Raw genomic sequence first — 17,285 nt, 5'->3', positions numbered from 1 at the left:
ATGTCTTCTTTGACTAGATGCTTGGGGTTGCTGTTCCCTTAATCCCTTATAAATATTTGCAATAATTATAAGACTATGAAAATCATTACAAATATATATATCTATCCCATATTAAAACGTTTTGTAAATTCTTAAATTAATGATTACTTAAAAAATACCGTTTGATTTAAATTGGTGATTTTTTTTAAAAAGTCAGTTGATTTTAATCGTGATCGCAATCAAGCTTATTTAAATCAACAAACACTGATTCAAAATGCTACATTTAAATCATAAAACCCAGTTATCTCGGCGTTCAATCAGTGACTCCTGATAACGATCGAATTTTTTTTTTAAGACAGCATAGATAATGTTGTGGAGAATTCCAACATTTCCTTTTAATTTCCTATTCCATAGTAGTATGAGGTAAAAAAAAAAAGACTAGCAGTCGACCTGTTGAATTCGACCTTCACTTTTTGTCTCCTCACATCTTCTTGAAGGTGAGTGAAAAGATAAAATGTCTGTTACACTATTTGATTGAGTGGTCGCTACACAGTTGATGTATTTAAATTTAGAAAAAAGTTTGCGTTCAATTAAATCATAGTTGGCAAGACAAGGTTTGTTGCTGTTTATGAAAAAAATTAAAAAGTAATCAAATATTATTAAAAAGAAAATTTTTATAAATGACCACTTTATTTTTCTAAAACATACCCCTCTTTCATTTTAAGGCTTTTAAAATTTTACCGTCACAACTTTAGCACATTTATTATGTTGTATACGTTTTTTTAAGGGCTTATTTAGTGAATGTTTGCCTAATACTAGTTTCAATGTTATTGTCAAATTTTTTTATAAATATTTTTGAATCAAAATAGATTTTTTTTAAATACTGCATAAGTTATGCAAGATCTTATTCTTGTTTGGACATTTATTTTTATGTTGCGCCTATAAATAATAAATTGAAGTTTTTGTATTTTGTTTTTTATTATATTCCATATGTTTTTAAATAGTTTTGTAAGATTAATCAATAGATGTTTCTTTAAATTGTCATGTATCTCAAACAAAATCATAATTATTTATAAAATGTATTAAGAAACTTTATATTTTATTAAAAAGAAACTTTGTATTAATTTAAAAAAATTCTAAATCTAGTGTCGAAATTAATTGTTTTAAATGTTAACCAAAAAGTTCTTATTTATGAAAAAGAAGAATTTTTTATAAAATTTGGAATTTTTAAAATCGTATAAAAATTCTAAAAAGATTTTTTATTTATTTATTCTATATTTCTTGCATTTGTTTCTCATTTCTATAGTGAATGCCTATCATAGTTTCTAAAATAAATGCTTATCTAATAATGCCTAACAATCAAAAATAAATGATTTACACATTAATTAGGCCTAACATTATCTAAAATAAATACCTTCAGCACTTTAATTCAAAAATTAGTGAAATCAAACTCATCTGTTCTGTATTTATGCTTTTATTCCCAATATCGTGATTTAAAATTCACAAAATGCGAAGCGTCATTCCTAATTCACTGGATTTCGTAAATCGCGTGAATTTAAACGGGTCCCATAAACATCGTGAATCGCAATACTTGATCGGAAAATTTTTGAAATTATGATATTTAATTTGTATAGCGCGATAAAAAGAATCGCCATGTCTAATTCATATATACAGCAAATAAATATTACAATGAGCGACTTGTAAATCGTGAAAATACAAATCGCTATTTAGGATTAAAATAGCAAACATTTCAAAACTTTCACCTTTGTATTATTTTTAGAATGAAATAACTTTTCTTTTGTCACTCTGTTTTGTTGACTTCGACGATATATCTGAAGTTTAATGTACTATTTTATGTGTTTAATAACAATAGTTGAAAAGTATAAATTAGTGCATTAGTTTTTCCGGTTAGACAATTCAGCTTACCGAATCACACCTCGTCCTGTGGGTGTCACTTAACTAGGGTTAACTGAATGTTAATCGATTAAATGAAAAAGTAGTTAACCCATTACTTGGAAAGGTAAAATTGCCGGTACTTTTATCCAAAACTCTGCCAGGCATTAGATTATAACATACTATACAACCATATAAAAGGAAATAATTATATACAAATTAGGGGGGCCCAAAATGTAAACTGGCAAAGCAGTTATTTTATTCTTAGTTTTTTAAGTTCTTTAATAAAGCATGCCTCTACGCCGTGATATTTTAAAAATATCAAGCTTCAAATTTTTATTCTATAATCATGTAATTATGATTTCTTAAAAAAAAAAAAAATTCCTAAATAGTAGCTAACGTAAGAAAATTCCCTCTCAATTTAAGCATTAATGAACTACCATTCTTTTTGTAATAGCGCTTTTTATATTATTGCTACGTAAAAATACCGGCTTTGATGGCTTGTGGATAAATAGAATTTATATGTCCCACTGTCATGCAAAAAGGTAAAGTTTATGTATTTAAAAAAAAAAAAAAAAAAAAAAAAAAAACGACGAATTCTTTACTTTTTTTTTTAACTGGAAAAATGTGTCTCGTTAATTTTAAAATAAGTAATAAATTGTACGTATTTGATTTTAGAAATATTTTTCGATCTCTCACTTTTGCCGACTTCAGTTGACAAAAGCGCGACGCTTTTGTTTAGAACAATAGCTCCAAAAGTTACCCGTGTCCATTGTTAGGCGTTTTTTTCTCTCTCCTCTGTCTCAAATTTGGCATTGTTTCTCTTAAAATGACATCCCGTATCGTGTGTCTTCATCTTAGATTATCGCCATTACTTCGGTTTCAGGTGTATATTTAAGATGATAGATTGGCAATTAAATTGCTATTTTATGCATTTAATGCAATCTTTTGTTTGGGAAGATGAGTAACTATCTTTCATCGCTGATTTATAAAAAGAAAAAGAAAAAATACCAATTGGCATTTGCTAAGAGAGTGATAGAATAAAATGCTACATGATTGGTATTAATATGAGTAAAATATAAGCATATGTTTAGGCTTATAAAATGGATTATCGAATTGTCATTAACAATGTAAGTTCTTTTAAAAATATATAGTTCACACTGGCGACAAATAATAATTATTCGCTATCTAAAGCAATAAAATATTATATAAATATATCTAAAGCAATAAATAGAAAGCGTTCGAGTTATTATCACTATCTAAAGCAATAAAATATTATATAAATATATCTAAGCAATAAATAAAAAGCGTTCGAGTTATTATTCGCTATCTAAAACACTAATTATTTGGTTTTCCTGCCTAAAGCACTAACACGAGTTTCATTTTAAGACCAGCGTAAGGAAAATATACTTTTTCTGTTTATTTAGCACCTTTGCTTCATACTGAATGAAAATGACCCTTGGTCAGAAACTAGTGTTTATATGTTTGGCAATGAATTTTTCTTCCTCATCATGTAACGAAAATGCAGGTTAGTTCCATCATAAAGTCCAATTTCTCCCAATTATTGATCCAGGAGTTTCCTTGTTGTTTGGATTGGGCTCAAAATTACAAGGCTGCGGATTTCAACACTGGTTATAATAACACGTAGGATGTGTAATGTTCACAGCATGCTATTATATGACAAAACCAGCTTACCATACAATTTTATTCCAATTTTAAGACCGTCATTGAACAGCAGACACAATTTTTTGGTTTTAAGACTACTAATGTTCAACTCCGTAGCCTTGTAATTTTAAAACTAATCCAGAGGACAAGGATCTACTCCTGGATCAAGTATTGGAGGAAATTCTTTCGGGGAGGAACTAACCCGCATTTGCGCTATATGGTGAAGAAAACCACAAAAACCTTCCACGGTTAGCCAGAAGAAAAGAGAGATATTTTCCGTCAGCACTGTGGTCGGTGCCACCCGGGTGTTAAATTCGTGCCCATCAGCCATCGCTGGGATTCGAACTCGGTTCACCTCATTGGAAGGAGAATGCTCCATCCCCTGAGCCACCACGGCTCTTACCAAACTATTACATGGATTGCTGGTTCGAGGATAATTTATTTTATGGTGTTTTGAGTCAAAGTTTAGCGGTCATGAACTAACCAGTTGATTTCAAACCCCGCTTATAATTTCAGCCAAATAGACGCATAAGTGCCTAGGCGACTCTTAAATCGGATTTGTAGAGGATGAAACTTAATGGATTCTCAACCGAATAATTTCGATTTTATGTATGTAAACCTACTTTATTAATTTTGCTTTCTATTTTATCTAAAATTTTGGCTTTTTCGCATTTTGTTCAGTATATATGTTACTGTGAATGAGAGATATTGGTGGTGGTTGACTTCCACCGGTGAATGTTGACAATCACATAGGTCGCTTTGGTAAATGTCCGAAATATATACTAAGTCTAGTTAAGTGTCATTGCATTTATGTACATTATACATTTGCCCTATATTATACGGTATACATTTGCCGTGTGTGCCCTACATCAATGTTTTTTTTTTTTTTTTTTAAGGTCAAGAGCCACTGCATTTAACCGGATTAGGAGAATCATCAGTGTACTCCGAACACTGATGTTTCTCCTATTCTATCCTCAGAAGATATTAAAATATCGAATAAATATAATAATATCAACGAATAAATTAATATCAATTCGGATATAACAAATATTTCAGACATTAAGTGACTATTTAACTGTTGACATTCACCGGTAAAAGTCGGTAACATATACATAAAATGTTCTACGTTTTCTTTTCGTACTTAGTTTACATTCCATAATATCCTCCCAAAAAAATCCAAACGTCATTTTAAGAGTATTTGTTACTCATTTCGCATCAAAAACTAATGCGGTTTCGATAATCAAAACTCAAACACAACAAAATATTTGCAATAAATTATAAGACTATGAAAATCATTAAAAAAAAATTTATATCCCATATTACAACGTTTTGTAAATTTTTAAATTAATGATTACTTTAAAAATACCATTTGATTTAAATCGGTGATTTTTTTTTTCTTTTTTGAAAAAAAAATTTGCTGATTTTAATCGTGATCCCAATCAAGCCGATTTAAATCCGAACATAGATGTTTCTCCTAATCTCTCCGCAGCAGATATTAAAATATTGACATTCCCAGTTTAAGTCAACATTCTCGTGATTTCAGTAATTCACTAGTAAGGGTAGCTCGGATATTATTAATTTTCAACAAAACTAATAAACTTTAGATTAAAACAAGAATTCTTTCATTTGCTTCAAAAAAGCAGTTAATTAAGGAACATTAAAAAATTTTGTCCTTCTATTTTCATTTCTAACCTTAATAAATTCCTGCTGTTTAATATGGAGAAGTGGTGAACGTCTGGATTACTAAACATCCAATAAATATATTTTTTTTTATCATATTAGCAAACTTTTATGATTAATTTATTGACCGGAAGAATTTAGGAAATATTCTAGGAGAGAAAAAGAGAATTATTCGTCCTAGTTATTAAATTCTTCATTTATACGTAAGAATGCAAATAAAAATATTTATTAAACATTCATTGCTTTATTAGAAATATCTTTTATGGATGCATTTTAATTACAAAATATTTTTTTTATTATTCCAAAATGATTAAAATATTTTTCTTTATTATAAACCTAAATTATATTATATAATAAAATACCATTATTTTATTATATAATATAATACCATTATTTTATTATACACATAAATTTTTTACATAATAAAATACCATTTTGTTATATAATAATGATAATAACATTTACAAAAATTAAAACTAAATTTTAGAAAAAAATTCGTTTTAAAATCATTCTGATAGTAAATAGTTTGAAAATGTTTTATCAAATAGTAAAAATTAGTATTCCAATTTATTGTCACGTTTTGTCTCTGTGTTTTAATGCTGCGTCAGAATAATTCTGCATTTTCTAAGAAATACATAATTAAATTATGTATAACAGTTTTAACTATTTACTGTCGTAAAATAACTTATTTGTATAAAGGTGGCATTATTTTTTATTTATAAGCAATAGTAGAAAAAAAAAACGATGCATTAAAATTACCTAATCAAGAAATGTTTATAATTGTATAATTTATAAATGTGCGCAAATTTTTTTTAATTCGCTTAAAAAGTTCTCGAGATATGGCGAAATACGCAAAAAATAAAATTTACATTAGAGGGTCCAAACTTTGGATGGTTCTTCTGATCTAACTATGCGGAACCCAAATTGCGACTACCGTCAAAAATCCGAATCCATCGGGGGAAAAAAAGGTATGTTCATTCAGAGGAAGTACGTTTATGTGTCTGATTTCATAAATTAAACTGTTGTCATCTGCATTCATCAATAAGCATATTTGAGGTTACCCCCTCGAACCATAAAGATGGAGACCTAGAGTGTAAGGATCCGATCATTAGATCAAAAGTTATTGAGGGTGGTCTGTTTTTTTTGTTGTTGTTTTCTCTTTGGCTCACTGTACATGTAAAGGGTTCGCAAAACATGATAAAACAATTAGCTGTTTGAAGGTTTCGCGTGAATTAACACTTTTTAATGATCAATAGAACCGTTGTCAGTTTGCAATAATTATTTCGTGACTTTTAGGTAATGTCCTGACTGTCTCTAACCAACGTGCTAAAAATGAAAGTAGCTCAAAATGTCAGGGGAGATTTGGAAACTTCCGGGCAGTGGCCTGCGAGAAACTAAAAAGAAAAAAAACATCACTGAAAGGGACCCACTCGAAAGGTATGACTTGTAGCCACCCCCGAGCAAACAGCTACATGTCTTTTTTAAAAAATTTGAAAGTTTGAAATCTATTTGGTATTTTGGCGAGACAGGTCACGATACGGAAATATCCCCAAATGTCAATAGGGGGGAAGAAAAATCCCAATTTTTTGAAATTGCAAATTGTTTAAGATCTTATTTTTTTATGCTCAAAAAGTTTCTCTGTGCAATTTTAATCCATAGGGTGTGCCCTCCTAACTATCCTAGATGTTTCCCACAACATTTACGCGACCATTGTTATAAATAACGTTTTTAAACATCTACATTTCGATACAAAATTGACAGTTGTATATTCAGTACAGTTTTTTTAAGTATCATCAGTTACTGTTTGCAAATTAGGAAAAAGTTTCAACTATCAGGAATCTGTTTAGAAGAAATTTGGGTCCGATTTTTTCATAAAAACGGATCCTTCACAAAATATTTTAACTTAAAAACGGACCCTTCACAAAATGATTTTTCTTTTAATCGGACATTTCACAAATTTGTTTATCTTCATTATTGTTTTGTTAATTGAATAAACCTTACCCAGGGTAGAAAACAAGAAAGATGAATGTAAACGAATTAAGTTTTGTCTTCGGCAGACGATTCTTCCATTATTCGTCCGAAATGAATATTCTGCGTTCAGCAGTATAGGCTAAATACCAAATATTTGTATGTTGCATCTCTAATTTCGAAGTAGCAATTGCTGTTTAGTTTTGGAGAAAAAAAAATCTTTATTATAATTTTGCAGTGCCGAGCATAATCTTGTATCTATTTAAAATTTAAAAACTCCTTGAAAAAGTTTTTTGCAATAACCGGACCCTATTGCACAAATTCATAAAAGCGGATCCTGGTTGAAAGAATGTGAGTAATTTTTTCAAAATTTCACGAAAACCGGACCTTTCACAAAATGTCTGTACAGACCCCTGACTATAATTTAATGGATAGGAAATGCATTATTCTATTTTTCCCTATGCTTAAAGAATAAGCGAACCATCAAACCAGTTTCCCGAAACCAATTTTTTTTTCTAGGTCTTATCTTTTATACTTTGCCAAACATAAATAAGAAATGTTAACAACAAAATGTAGGACAGATAAGTGTCATTTGTAAGTTTAATCCTAGGAACTTTCCCTTCCTTCAAATCTGCTCAAGACATTTGTTGGTGTGAATTAATTTCATTTGGCGCCTCGCTGTTTATAAGTAAACAAGGTTTGACAATAGATTCTTCTTTCGATGAGATTAACAACAAGGTCGTATCTCTTGATTTGTAGGCAAATGGAGTGCATAGGATTGTATAACCTGGGAACAGGTTTTTCATTCAAAGAAATCCAATAGCCTTTCATCCTAGTCTATGTGATACCTGTCATTCTCTTAGTAACAGGGATATCACATTCATTTCCTCTTTCTGGGATTGAAACTGAGAACGTATTGATCGAATTTTCTTTCCAGATATAAAAAAAAAAAAATGTTGCGTCAAGGTATGTAGGAGACATTTTAGGCTCTTGGGAAGAGGAAAAAAAATTCTAATTCTGGAATTGAGATGCGTTATTTGATTCTAGTTCCACCTGAAGATCCATTACAGTTACAGTGAAAATAGACTAGGTTCTAATTTGTATATAGCAGAAACTCGTTTTTTATTATATATATATATATATATATATATATATATATATATATATATATATATATATATATATATATATATATATATATATATATATATATATATATATATATATATATATATATATATATATATATATAGATAGATAGATAGATAGATAGATAGATATCGGATACCCGTTAACAATCACTATAATAATTCATTAAACAATTATTTTAGCTTTGTTATTTGATTGAAGCTTCACCACGAAATTTATTACCGTTGCGCTTAAGATAAACTAGATTATAATATGTAGGTATATATGGTAGTTTACTTCATTTTTTAAAATTAAATTTATAAAGCAAATATATTTCATTAATTACAACCTCTGCACTAATTAATTAAAAGATAATAATTATTATTATTTTTTAATCTATTGTAAACTAGAATAACGAACAACGATTTTAACATCACAAAATTATTTTATAAAGCATGAGGATGCAGCGTTTCTGTGTGACAAAAAGTAAATTTTTTAAATAACATTCTTTTCTTTTTCTGCGGTGCCACAAGGAGCACTTTCTTCAAGCATACAAGTAAATCGAAAGGTAGTATTCCTTATACCACCGAAACTCAACCACTTTTTATTAAATGGTTGGTAAAATGGTATTCTATTTAAATGTTTAACTTTTATTATCAAAAAGGTTGGTTTTTTGTTATTTACAAAAATAATTTGTTAGACTTTTTTCCTGGACGCTGCTTAAAGTCATTTTGTCAAATAAAATCTTAGAAAACTAGAGCGAAAAAACGATTAAAACGGTTTTAAAAACTTTTTAATTTGTTTTATTTTTTTCTTAGCTACTAAGAGCATCGAATACCTAGCACACACACGAATTTCTCAAACATACGTACAAATAAATCCAAATGTTGTGTATGATTAAAAAGCATCTACAAGTAAAAACTTTAGTTATAATGAAAAATGAGAAGCAGAATAAGAAAAACCACAGTGGTCGAAAGGGACAAATCAAGGTAAAATGCATTTCCACGCGTTATGGAGAGTTGATGAGGAATTAATGTCATTATCAAAGGATTTTTTTTTTTTTTTTTTTTTTTTTTTTTGTGATCGCTTGAAATATGTCGACTGTTATTTCCAGTTAGTACATTTTGGAGCGAATGAAGTTTTATCTTGTTCAGTTTCTAGGGATTATTTATTTGATGGTTTTAGGATTGTTAACTAAAGCGAATTGTCACTAATAATGTATAACTAATCTTTATGTTTCAGAATGAAAGTTAAGAGTATTATTTTGTTGAAAGTAAATCTTTTTTCTTTCTACAGAACATTAATTTTAGCTTACTTTATGACTTGGTGGTATAAAATAACGGTTTAGATTTTTATTAATTCTATATTTTTCAATTTCATTTTTTTATGTGAATCATGCTGCTCTAGTAATTACACTCATTTCAAAGGCATTAAATCAAAGAGTTTGACCCGGTCATCTCCACGTCACTGTCTACTGTCATAGATAAAAATTTTAAATAGTACTTAAAAGTAATTTATCTAAAAAAAATGCCCATGAGGTTATGAAGCAATCTTTAAAAAAGTACCAGGGACACTCAAGTGTAAAGAAAAAAATATATTCATTCATGTTCTGAGTCATCACTTTATAAGCTACACATATATTTAAAATCCCCCTACTGAATGTACTCGAAGGCGGTATTCATCGTATGAAAGGTCAATAGGAATTTTGAACCTATTTTGGGGTTATTATTGGCGATGTAATGAATATGGGGCGCCAAATAGGTTCCATAATGTCGTCGACCTTTTGACTAAAGATTGGAAAAATGCATCATATTATACTATGTAAAATATGAATTATAGAAAAAAAGTAATATGTTAAAAAGATAACTATAAATTTCTAATGAAGTGATATATATTTATATATGTTTTAATTATGCTTATATTTAGGTTTACGAAAATTTTATTACGTAGAAATTGTTTCGTTATTCCAATTCTTATTAAATTATTTTTATTTGTTCTTCCTATTAAATTATCTAGTTTTTCTTCTTTTTTCTTTCTTTTTTTCAATTGATCTTTAAAACAAAAATTACTAGAAATTTAATACTTAATTTCAATTTCTTTTTTTTTTTTTTAACGAAGCAAGTTGCTCTTAAATTACTAAAGTATATCTGACCGATGTGTACATAAAAAAAAGCCATGTTTTCGAAGTTAATATGTATATATAATCCTACAATAATGGAAGAGACAGTTTCATCACTTTTTGAATTTTTTTTTATTTCTCAAGAAATACTCAGATGATTATTTTGTAACTTTAAAGTTGTTTAGTTCATGCAATTTTTTACACTTTGTAATTAGGTTTAAAGCTTTCAGACGTTTAAGGGGCCGACTGTAAATTACGAAGGATTTTTAGACAGACTATGCCGGGAAATCAAGCAATAAGCTTGTATCGATTTCTATAAATATTATTTGCAACAACTGCATAAAATTTCGTTATTCTAGCTTAAATATTTATACAGATATGAGCATTTTTTTAAAAAAAAATTTATTTTTTTGTCTTGCGATTTTGCTATAACTTTAAAAATTAAAACGAAATTAAACGAAATTTTTGGAGTGATTTGAAATTAAATACAAAAATTTTGTTTTAAAATTTGAAAAAAGTTCGCTTAAAACTACGCAAAATATGAGTATTTAAAGTAGTTCTTTGGTACTGCTCATGGGCGGGAAAAATTTTAATTTTTTTAAAAAAAAAATAGAATTTGAAGTATGATTGATATCGAGCATGTGTTTTATTTCTTGGTTGTGAGTTTACGGGTATATGTTACGGGTATCTGTTCATTATCTGGCATGAAGAAGAAGAAAAAAAAAGGTACGGCTTCACTTATGATTATGTATGTGACTTTGAAAATGCTTGGTTAGCGATTTTATCATTATTCCACTGCATTTTCTTTTTAAAAATTTTCTGCTGTTATGATGATGCTGAGAAAATGATTACTTTGCTAATAATAATTTTTTCCCAGAAATGCTTAATCGATGTTATTGATTATGGTGCAATAGATAATGAGAACTATTGTTCTTTTAAATAAACCCGACTTTATCATTCCCTTGTCCTTTTTAATAAAAATGAGTTATTGCTCAGGCTTGAATTCAACCCTTTATCTGAAGAAGACAAAAGAAGGATTGCGTTTAACACTTTCAGCTTTTGTTTGATTTCTTTAGCGATGGAGAATGTCCTTCAACAAAGTGTAAAAAAAACAAATCTTTGATGAATTCGATCTCACACTGATAACTTTTATCAATATGGCAGTTTTGATTTTAATAATTAAGATCGATAAAAAGTTACTAATCTATTATTTATCCTGGCCCACTTGTACTTTCTGTTTGTCGTAAATAATTCTCACAAAAATTCATAAGGTCATTGAAATTAAACTTACCCTCTTCGGAGGTCTAGGCCAGCGGTTCCAAAAAGGTCTTCTACGGAATCGTCAAGCAGCCGTTCCTAAAATATGTTCTACGGAAGCATAATACAGCAGTTCCTAAAAGATGTTCTACGGAAATATAAAGCAGCAGTTCTTAAAAGATGTTCTACGGAATCATAAAGCAGCAGTTCCTAAAAGATGTTCTACGGAAGCACAAAGCAGCAGCTCCTAAAAGATGTTCTACAGAATTATATAGCAGAGGTTATTTAAAGCTGTTCTATAGAACTATTAAGCATTTCCTGAAAGATGTTTTATTGAATTAGTTTTATTGAATTAGTTCCATATATACTGTGAATGACCGAAATCGGTGGTTTCTGACTCCACTGGTGAATGTCGACAATCATATAGTCGCTTTGGTAAATGCTCGAAATATATACTAGGTCTAGTTAAGTGCCACTGTTCGGTATACATTTGCCCGGTATGCCCTACATCAATGTTTTTTTTAAGGTCAAGTGCCACTACCTAGGATGCATTTAACCGGTACTCCGAACACTGATGTTTCTCCTAATATATCCTCAGCAGGTATTAAATTATCGAATAAATATCAAAGAATAAATTAATATCAAATTGGATAAAACAAATATTTCAGACATTCAACAAAGCGGCTATGTGATTGTTGACATTCACCTGTGAAAGTCGACATTCTCTTGATTTCGGTCATTCACGGTAACATATACACAGAGGACGAGTTGCATGTGCTCTATGTCGACATTGAAAGATAAATTTCAATTTGCAAAATTAATGTTTTTAAATTATTTAATATCGTTTTTGAACTAAGTAATGATTAAAGTCAGAAATGCCTGTTGTCTAAATTCCATTTCATCGTGACTCATAGTTTCATCCTGAAGAAAGTTTTAGTGAAATTTAGGTTTTGAACACTGGATTTAAGTTTAAACATACATTTGGTACTAAGAATATTAATTTGAATAAATTTACGCAAAATAACGTGAAGCAAAACAGTAACTTTTAAATTCAATTTTTACAATAAATTATATGCTTCACATTTTGGTTTTTTAAAAATCATTCATTGCCTTAGACTTTCCCTTTAAATAGCCCTATGCAACTACGTGTTATATATTCTTAAAATATAGTCTTAAATTATCTCTTGTTAATACATTGTCAAAACGACTAAAAAAATTTTTTTTTTAACTTTGTTTATTAAAAACCTTTTGTGAATCGTGGTCGGATAAATAAAAGAAATAATATCTTAAATGGATGCTCTGTTAGTCATAGTTTAAACAAATCGGTGTTGATAACTGCCACTTTAAAAGAAAAATCAAAGCGTCTAGAATTATTTTGAAACCAGTTTTGTCGAAATCAATCTCATTTCACTGTTATTAATCATAGATTTTTTTTATTATTATCTGTCAGAATAAAAAAACACGTCCAGAAAAATCTAGTTTGTCAACATCTTGTTTATCAATCCGAATATACTTTCTACGATGATCATCTGTACGTTGTCATAGAAACGCCATAAAACAAAAATTGAATCACACTGTTGCAATAGTAATGAAAAAAAGATAATCGTGATTATGTTTTAAATTTATTTTAGAATAGGGAATCATTAAAATGAAATCTGAAGTGATAATATGTTATCTTGTTGTTGAATTCAAAGCTTGTGTGAAATGGATGTATGTTTGTTAAAAATGTATTTTTAGATTTGCATTAGTAATTAAAAGGTATGAAGCTAAAACTCAAAAGAAGGGTTATAAATACTAAAATATTCTGTCCATTTGATTCCAATGCATGGCAGGTCAACTGATCCATTTTTAATACCGACTTTGATGTGATTTTTTTTTCATTCTCCCTTTAATATTTACTGTATGTAAAGATATATAACACGTAAATTTGATTAATTATTTCAATTGGCCGATTTAAAATGCCCTTTCTTAAATTTAACATGGAAATATTCGTTAACCATATTTTAACGTCTCTTTATTTTTGAATTTACCTGTAGCTTTATTTTATTTTATAAACGAACCCAATTCTGAGTTTACGGCTACCAATGTTTCACTCCGTAGACTTGCAATTTTGGACCTTACACAAAAGGCAAGTGGATCAAGCCTTGTGATAAATTAACCTTCGTGGAGGACTATTTGATAGAACTAACCCGCATTTGCGTTACATGGTGAAGAAAACCACGAAAAACTTACATGGTAGGCCTGTTGACAAAGGGATTCTAACCCATAATCCGTCTACCTTTAGAGATATTTTATGTCATCACTGTGATAGGTGCGTGTCGAGTGCAGAATTTGTATCAACTGGGCACTGCTGAGATTCGAATCTGGGTCACCTCATTGGAAGGCGAATGCTGCCTCCCCTAATCCACTGCGGCACTTTACCCTGAATTTTATTGCATTTTATAGCCGTCGTTAAACAGCAGACCTAATTTTGAGCAGACCACTGCCAATGTTGAACTCCATAGCCTTGTAATATTGAACCCAATCCTGAAAACAATGGAACTCCCGAATCAAGTATTGGAAAAGATTTCCCAACATGGAGGACTCTTTTAAGGAACTAACACGCATTACCGTTATATTTAGTGGAAAACCCCGAAAGGATCCCATGATTAACCTGACGTCAAAGTGATTCTAACCCATGATCCGTCTACCTTTGAGGATATTTTGCATTGTGCTCGGTGCGAGCCTGGTGCGGAATTCGTATCGACCAGCCACGACTGGGATTTGAACCTTGGTCATTGAAAGGCGATTGAACTCATTGAAAGGCAAATGATCTATCCCCTGAGTCACTGGCTGCGACTCTTTACCATGAATTTGAATTTATTCAAAAACCCAGTTTAAATGGTTCTTTTTTTAGTTTAACTCTGAATTAAATTTAATTAGTGGCCCAATTTAAACACCTTTTTATCTTTATGTATTTTTTTTTATACCGCAGATCTGAGCTCATTCATAGACAAATTTAATCACCGTTTTCCTGATTCGCTGGTCGGTGACCAACAAAGATGCGACGAAAGTCATTGCTAAATAAGAAAGTCCGGAGTCGAACAATTCAACTACAGATGGCATTAAAACGGTGCAAAAACTTCTCACTCTTAACCTTCAACTTTAAGAACGGCATTTGAATAAAGTTAGTGTTAAAGATCGTAATGTAACATTTTTCCAGGTGTAACATTCAAGCCTGTAGAAGACTTTGCAGACGGAATTTCATTCGTTTTACGATTGAAACGTCTGAGAGCATTCTTTTCGATTTGATTCATCATGTTTTTCTGCATCATAAAAAGGCTTATTTCAGTTTTATGACAGAATGAAATGCATTTAAATCTTTCGTGTGAGAAAAAAAAAAGATCTGCCATGAAGGATCTTTCTGGAATGTTTGGAACACAGAATTGTTCGAAAACATTAATTATTCGTAGTTTCTACATAAGCTGTAAACTTGTAAGAGCGAAGTTAAGTTGAACATAAAGGTTCATAAATGGCTTCTGGCAACTGAAGTGAAATGAGGATAAATATTCATACATTTAATGTCGTTTTCATGTGTCTTCATAAAATTCTATCACTTGATGGAATATAAAATTAAACCCTGTGCATATATATATTCAATTTTTAATAGAATGAAATGGTTTTATAGTTTTTTTTTATTTCTAAAAATTTTTGCAGTCTTAATTAAGGCAAGTAAAATGTTAAATGGTTATTTTGTTATCACAAGGGGTAAATGATAACGTAAAATGAGGTAGATTATTATAATTTTAAAAAAGTTACTATACTGTTATTTTTCAATTTGCATTATTTACGTCTGCGTTACAATACCAACGTTACAACGTTTGCAATTTAAGAGCAATGACAATTAGCAATACTAATTAGTATTTAAGCACGTTCCACTATAGCGTCACAGTACATTTCTTTTCACCATTGTTTCTAACAAATTTTAATTGGAAATCTTCGTATCTACAATATCAATTGATAACTTACAAGGTAACTAGGGAAGTGTGATTCGCCAATTTTGAAATAAACTAGTGGGATGTATGCCTTATGAGGAATAATTTTAGGGGGCAACATTCGTTTTGGCCCATAGAAGGTCCTGTGAGAGACAAAAAATAATTCCATGTATAGAAAAATCGGTGTTTTATTACTTCAATGCAGACTATTAGTTATTGTAATTATCTCATACTCCAATTAATTTTGTGGTACTTTCACGTACTATATAATGCATATTTATTGTGAAAATGGATTTCGAAAATTTATATATCTGTAGTTTTTCAGAATAACCTGTTAGGTTAATTTTAAAAAAAATTGACATCAAATTTTTAAAATTTTTTCTTCCAAAAAATTTTCCAAATTAATTGGAGTATGTAATTACAAATCAATTAATTAGTAATTAATTAATTAAAAATTAATTAATGATCGTATAATTGATTTGCTACTTTTGCTTTAATTTGTTAATAAGCAAATCAATTAATTAACCAATTAATTAATAATTAATTGCAGTATGAGACAATTACAATAACTAATAGTCTGCATTGAATTGATAAAAGACCGATTTTTCTACATATTGCATTATTTTTTATCTCTCACAGGACCATCTATGGGCCGAAACGAATGTTGCCCCCTAAAAGTATTCCTCATAAGACATACATCTCAATAGTTTATTTCAAAATTGGCGAGACACACTTCCCTAGTTTCCCTTGTTAGATACAAAGAATTAACAATCAACAAGGTTTCTTAGGCTTTCTCTCGTATTTTTATTTACTCCAACTTACTTATTTTTTTTTTAAAAATATTTTATTCTTTTATGTAATAGTTAAATTCCATGCCAACTGAAACCAGTAGTAGAATTTCAAGCGTAACAGAGGGGAAATCACACAGGTATTTTATCATAAAAAAAGTATTAAATATATGTGAAAACAAAAAATTGTGCAATAATATGCTACTTTAAGGTGCAATGTTTAATTAAATGACATGATATTCCCCTGTAACTATTTGCCAAATTTGCAAAATCCCCACTGTTACACTACATTTTTTGAAGTTAATAAAAATGTGTAAGCAATTTAAAAAGTCTTATAATAATTTATTTTACCTTGAAATGTGATTATTAAAAAAAAATTAAAAATAATGTTTAGGATGTTCCAAATCATAGAATGTAGCGGAAATAACAGTGCATGTTAAAAATGTGGGATTATCTTTGTCCCCCTCTGTTACGGGCGCTTTTAATTACCTGACAATTAAATTATGAGGCTCTTTTATTATTTTATGCAATTAAATTAAACATTGCCCCTTAAAGTAGCATATTATTGCAAAATTTTTTGTTTTTACATATATTTAATACATTTTTTTATGATAAAATGCCTGTGTGATTTCTCTTCTGTTACTCTTGGAGTTCTATAATAAATTCTTTTATAAACGAGGAAATGAAAATTGACTAAATCAAACGTTTAAAAATAACAAATAGAAAAATTTTATTAAATGATGAAATTACTGAAATTTTGATATTGGTGATTTTTGAAAGTTGTTTTTAATCAATTTCAATTTAATCACAAAGGATTTTTTTATTTTTTTTTAT

At 29.3% G+C, this 17,285-nt stretch overlaps 1 protein-coding gene across 8 annotated transcripts in view; it reads left to right on the top strand.

Annotated features, from left to right (window-relative positions):
* Positions 1-17,285, top strand: part of LOC107452712 (transcription factor E3) — a 112,348-nt gene that overhangs the window by 70,645 nt on the left and 24,418 nt on the right. The window contains exon 1 of one of the 8 annotated variants that reach the window (XM_071178980.2): positions 375-476. The exons of 6 other annotated variants lie outside the window; for them this stretch is intronic. The gene's annotated coding sequence lies outside the window, so the exon portion shown is untranslated. Of the gene's footprint in view, positions 1-374; positions 477-17,285 lie in introns of those variants that run through there. One more of the 8 variants, XM_016069281.4, reaches the window with a different exon arrangement.

Source organism: Parasteatoda tepidariorum, chromosome 6 (genome assembly GCF_982258835.1).
Source record: "Parasteatoda tepidariorum strain Cologne lab strain chromosome 6, Ptep-v5.0, whole genome shotgun sequence".
In the NCBI taxonomy this organism is placed as follows: Eukaryota; Metazoa; Arthropoda; class Arachnida; order Araneae; family Theridiidae; genus Parasteatoda; species Parasteatoda tepidariorum.
Note: the sequence above shows the minus strand (reverse complement) of the source record. Positions and strands in the feature narration are given on the sequence as shown.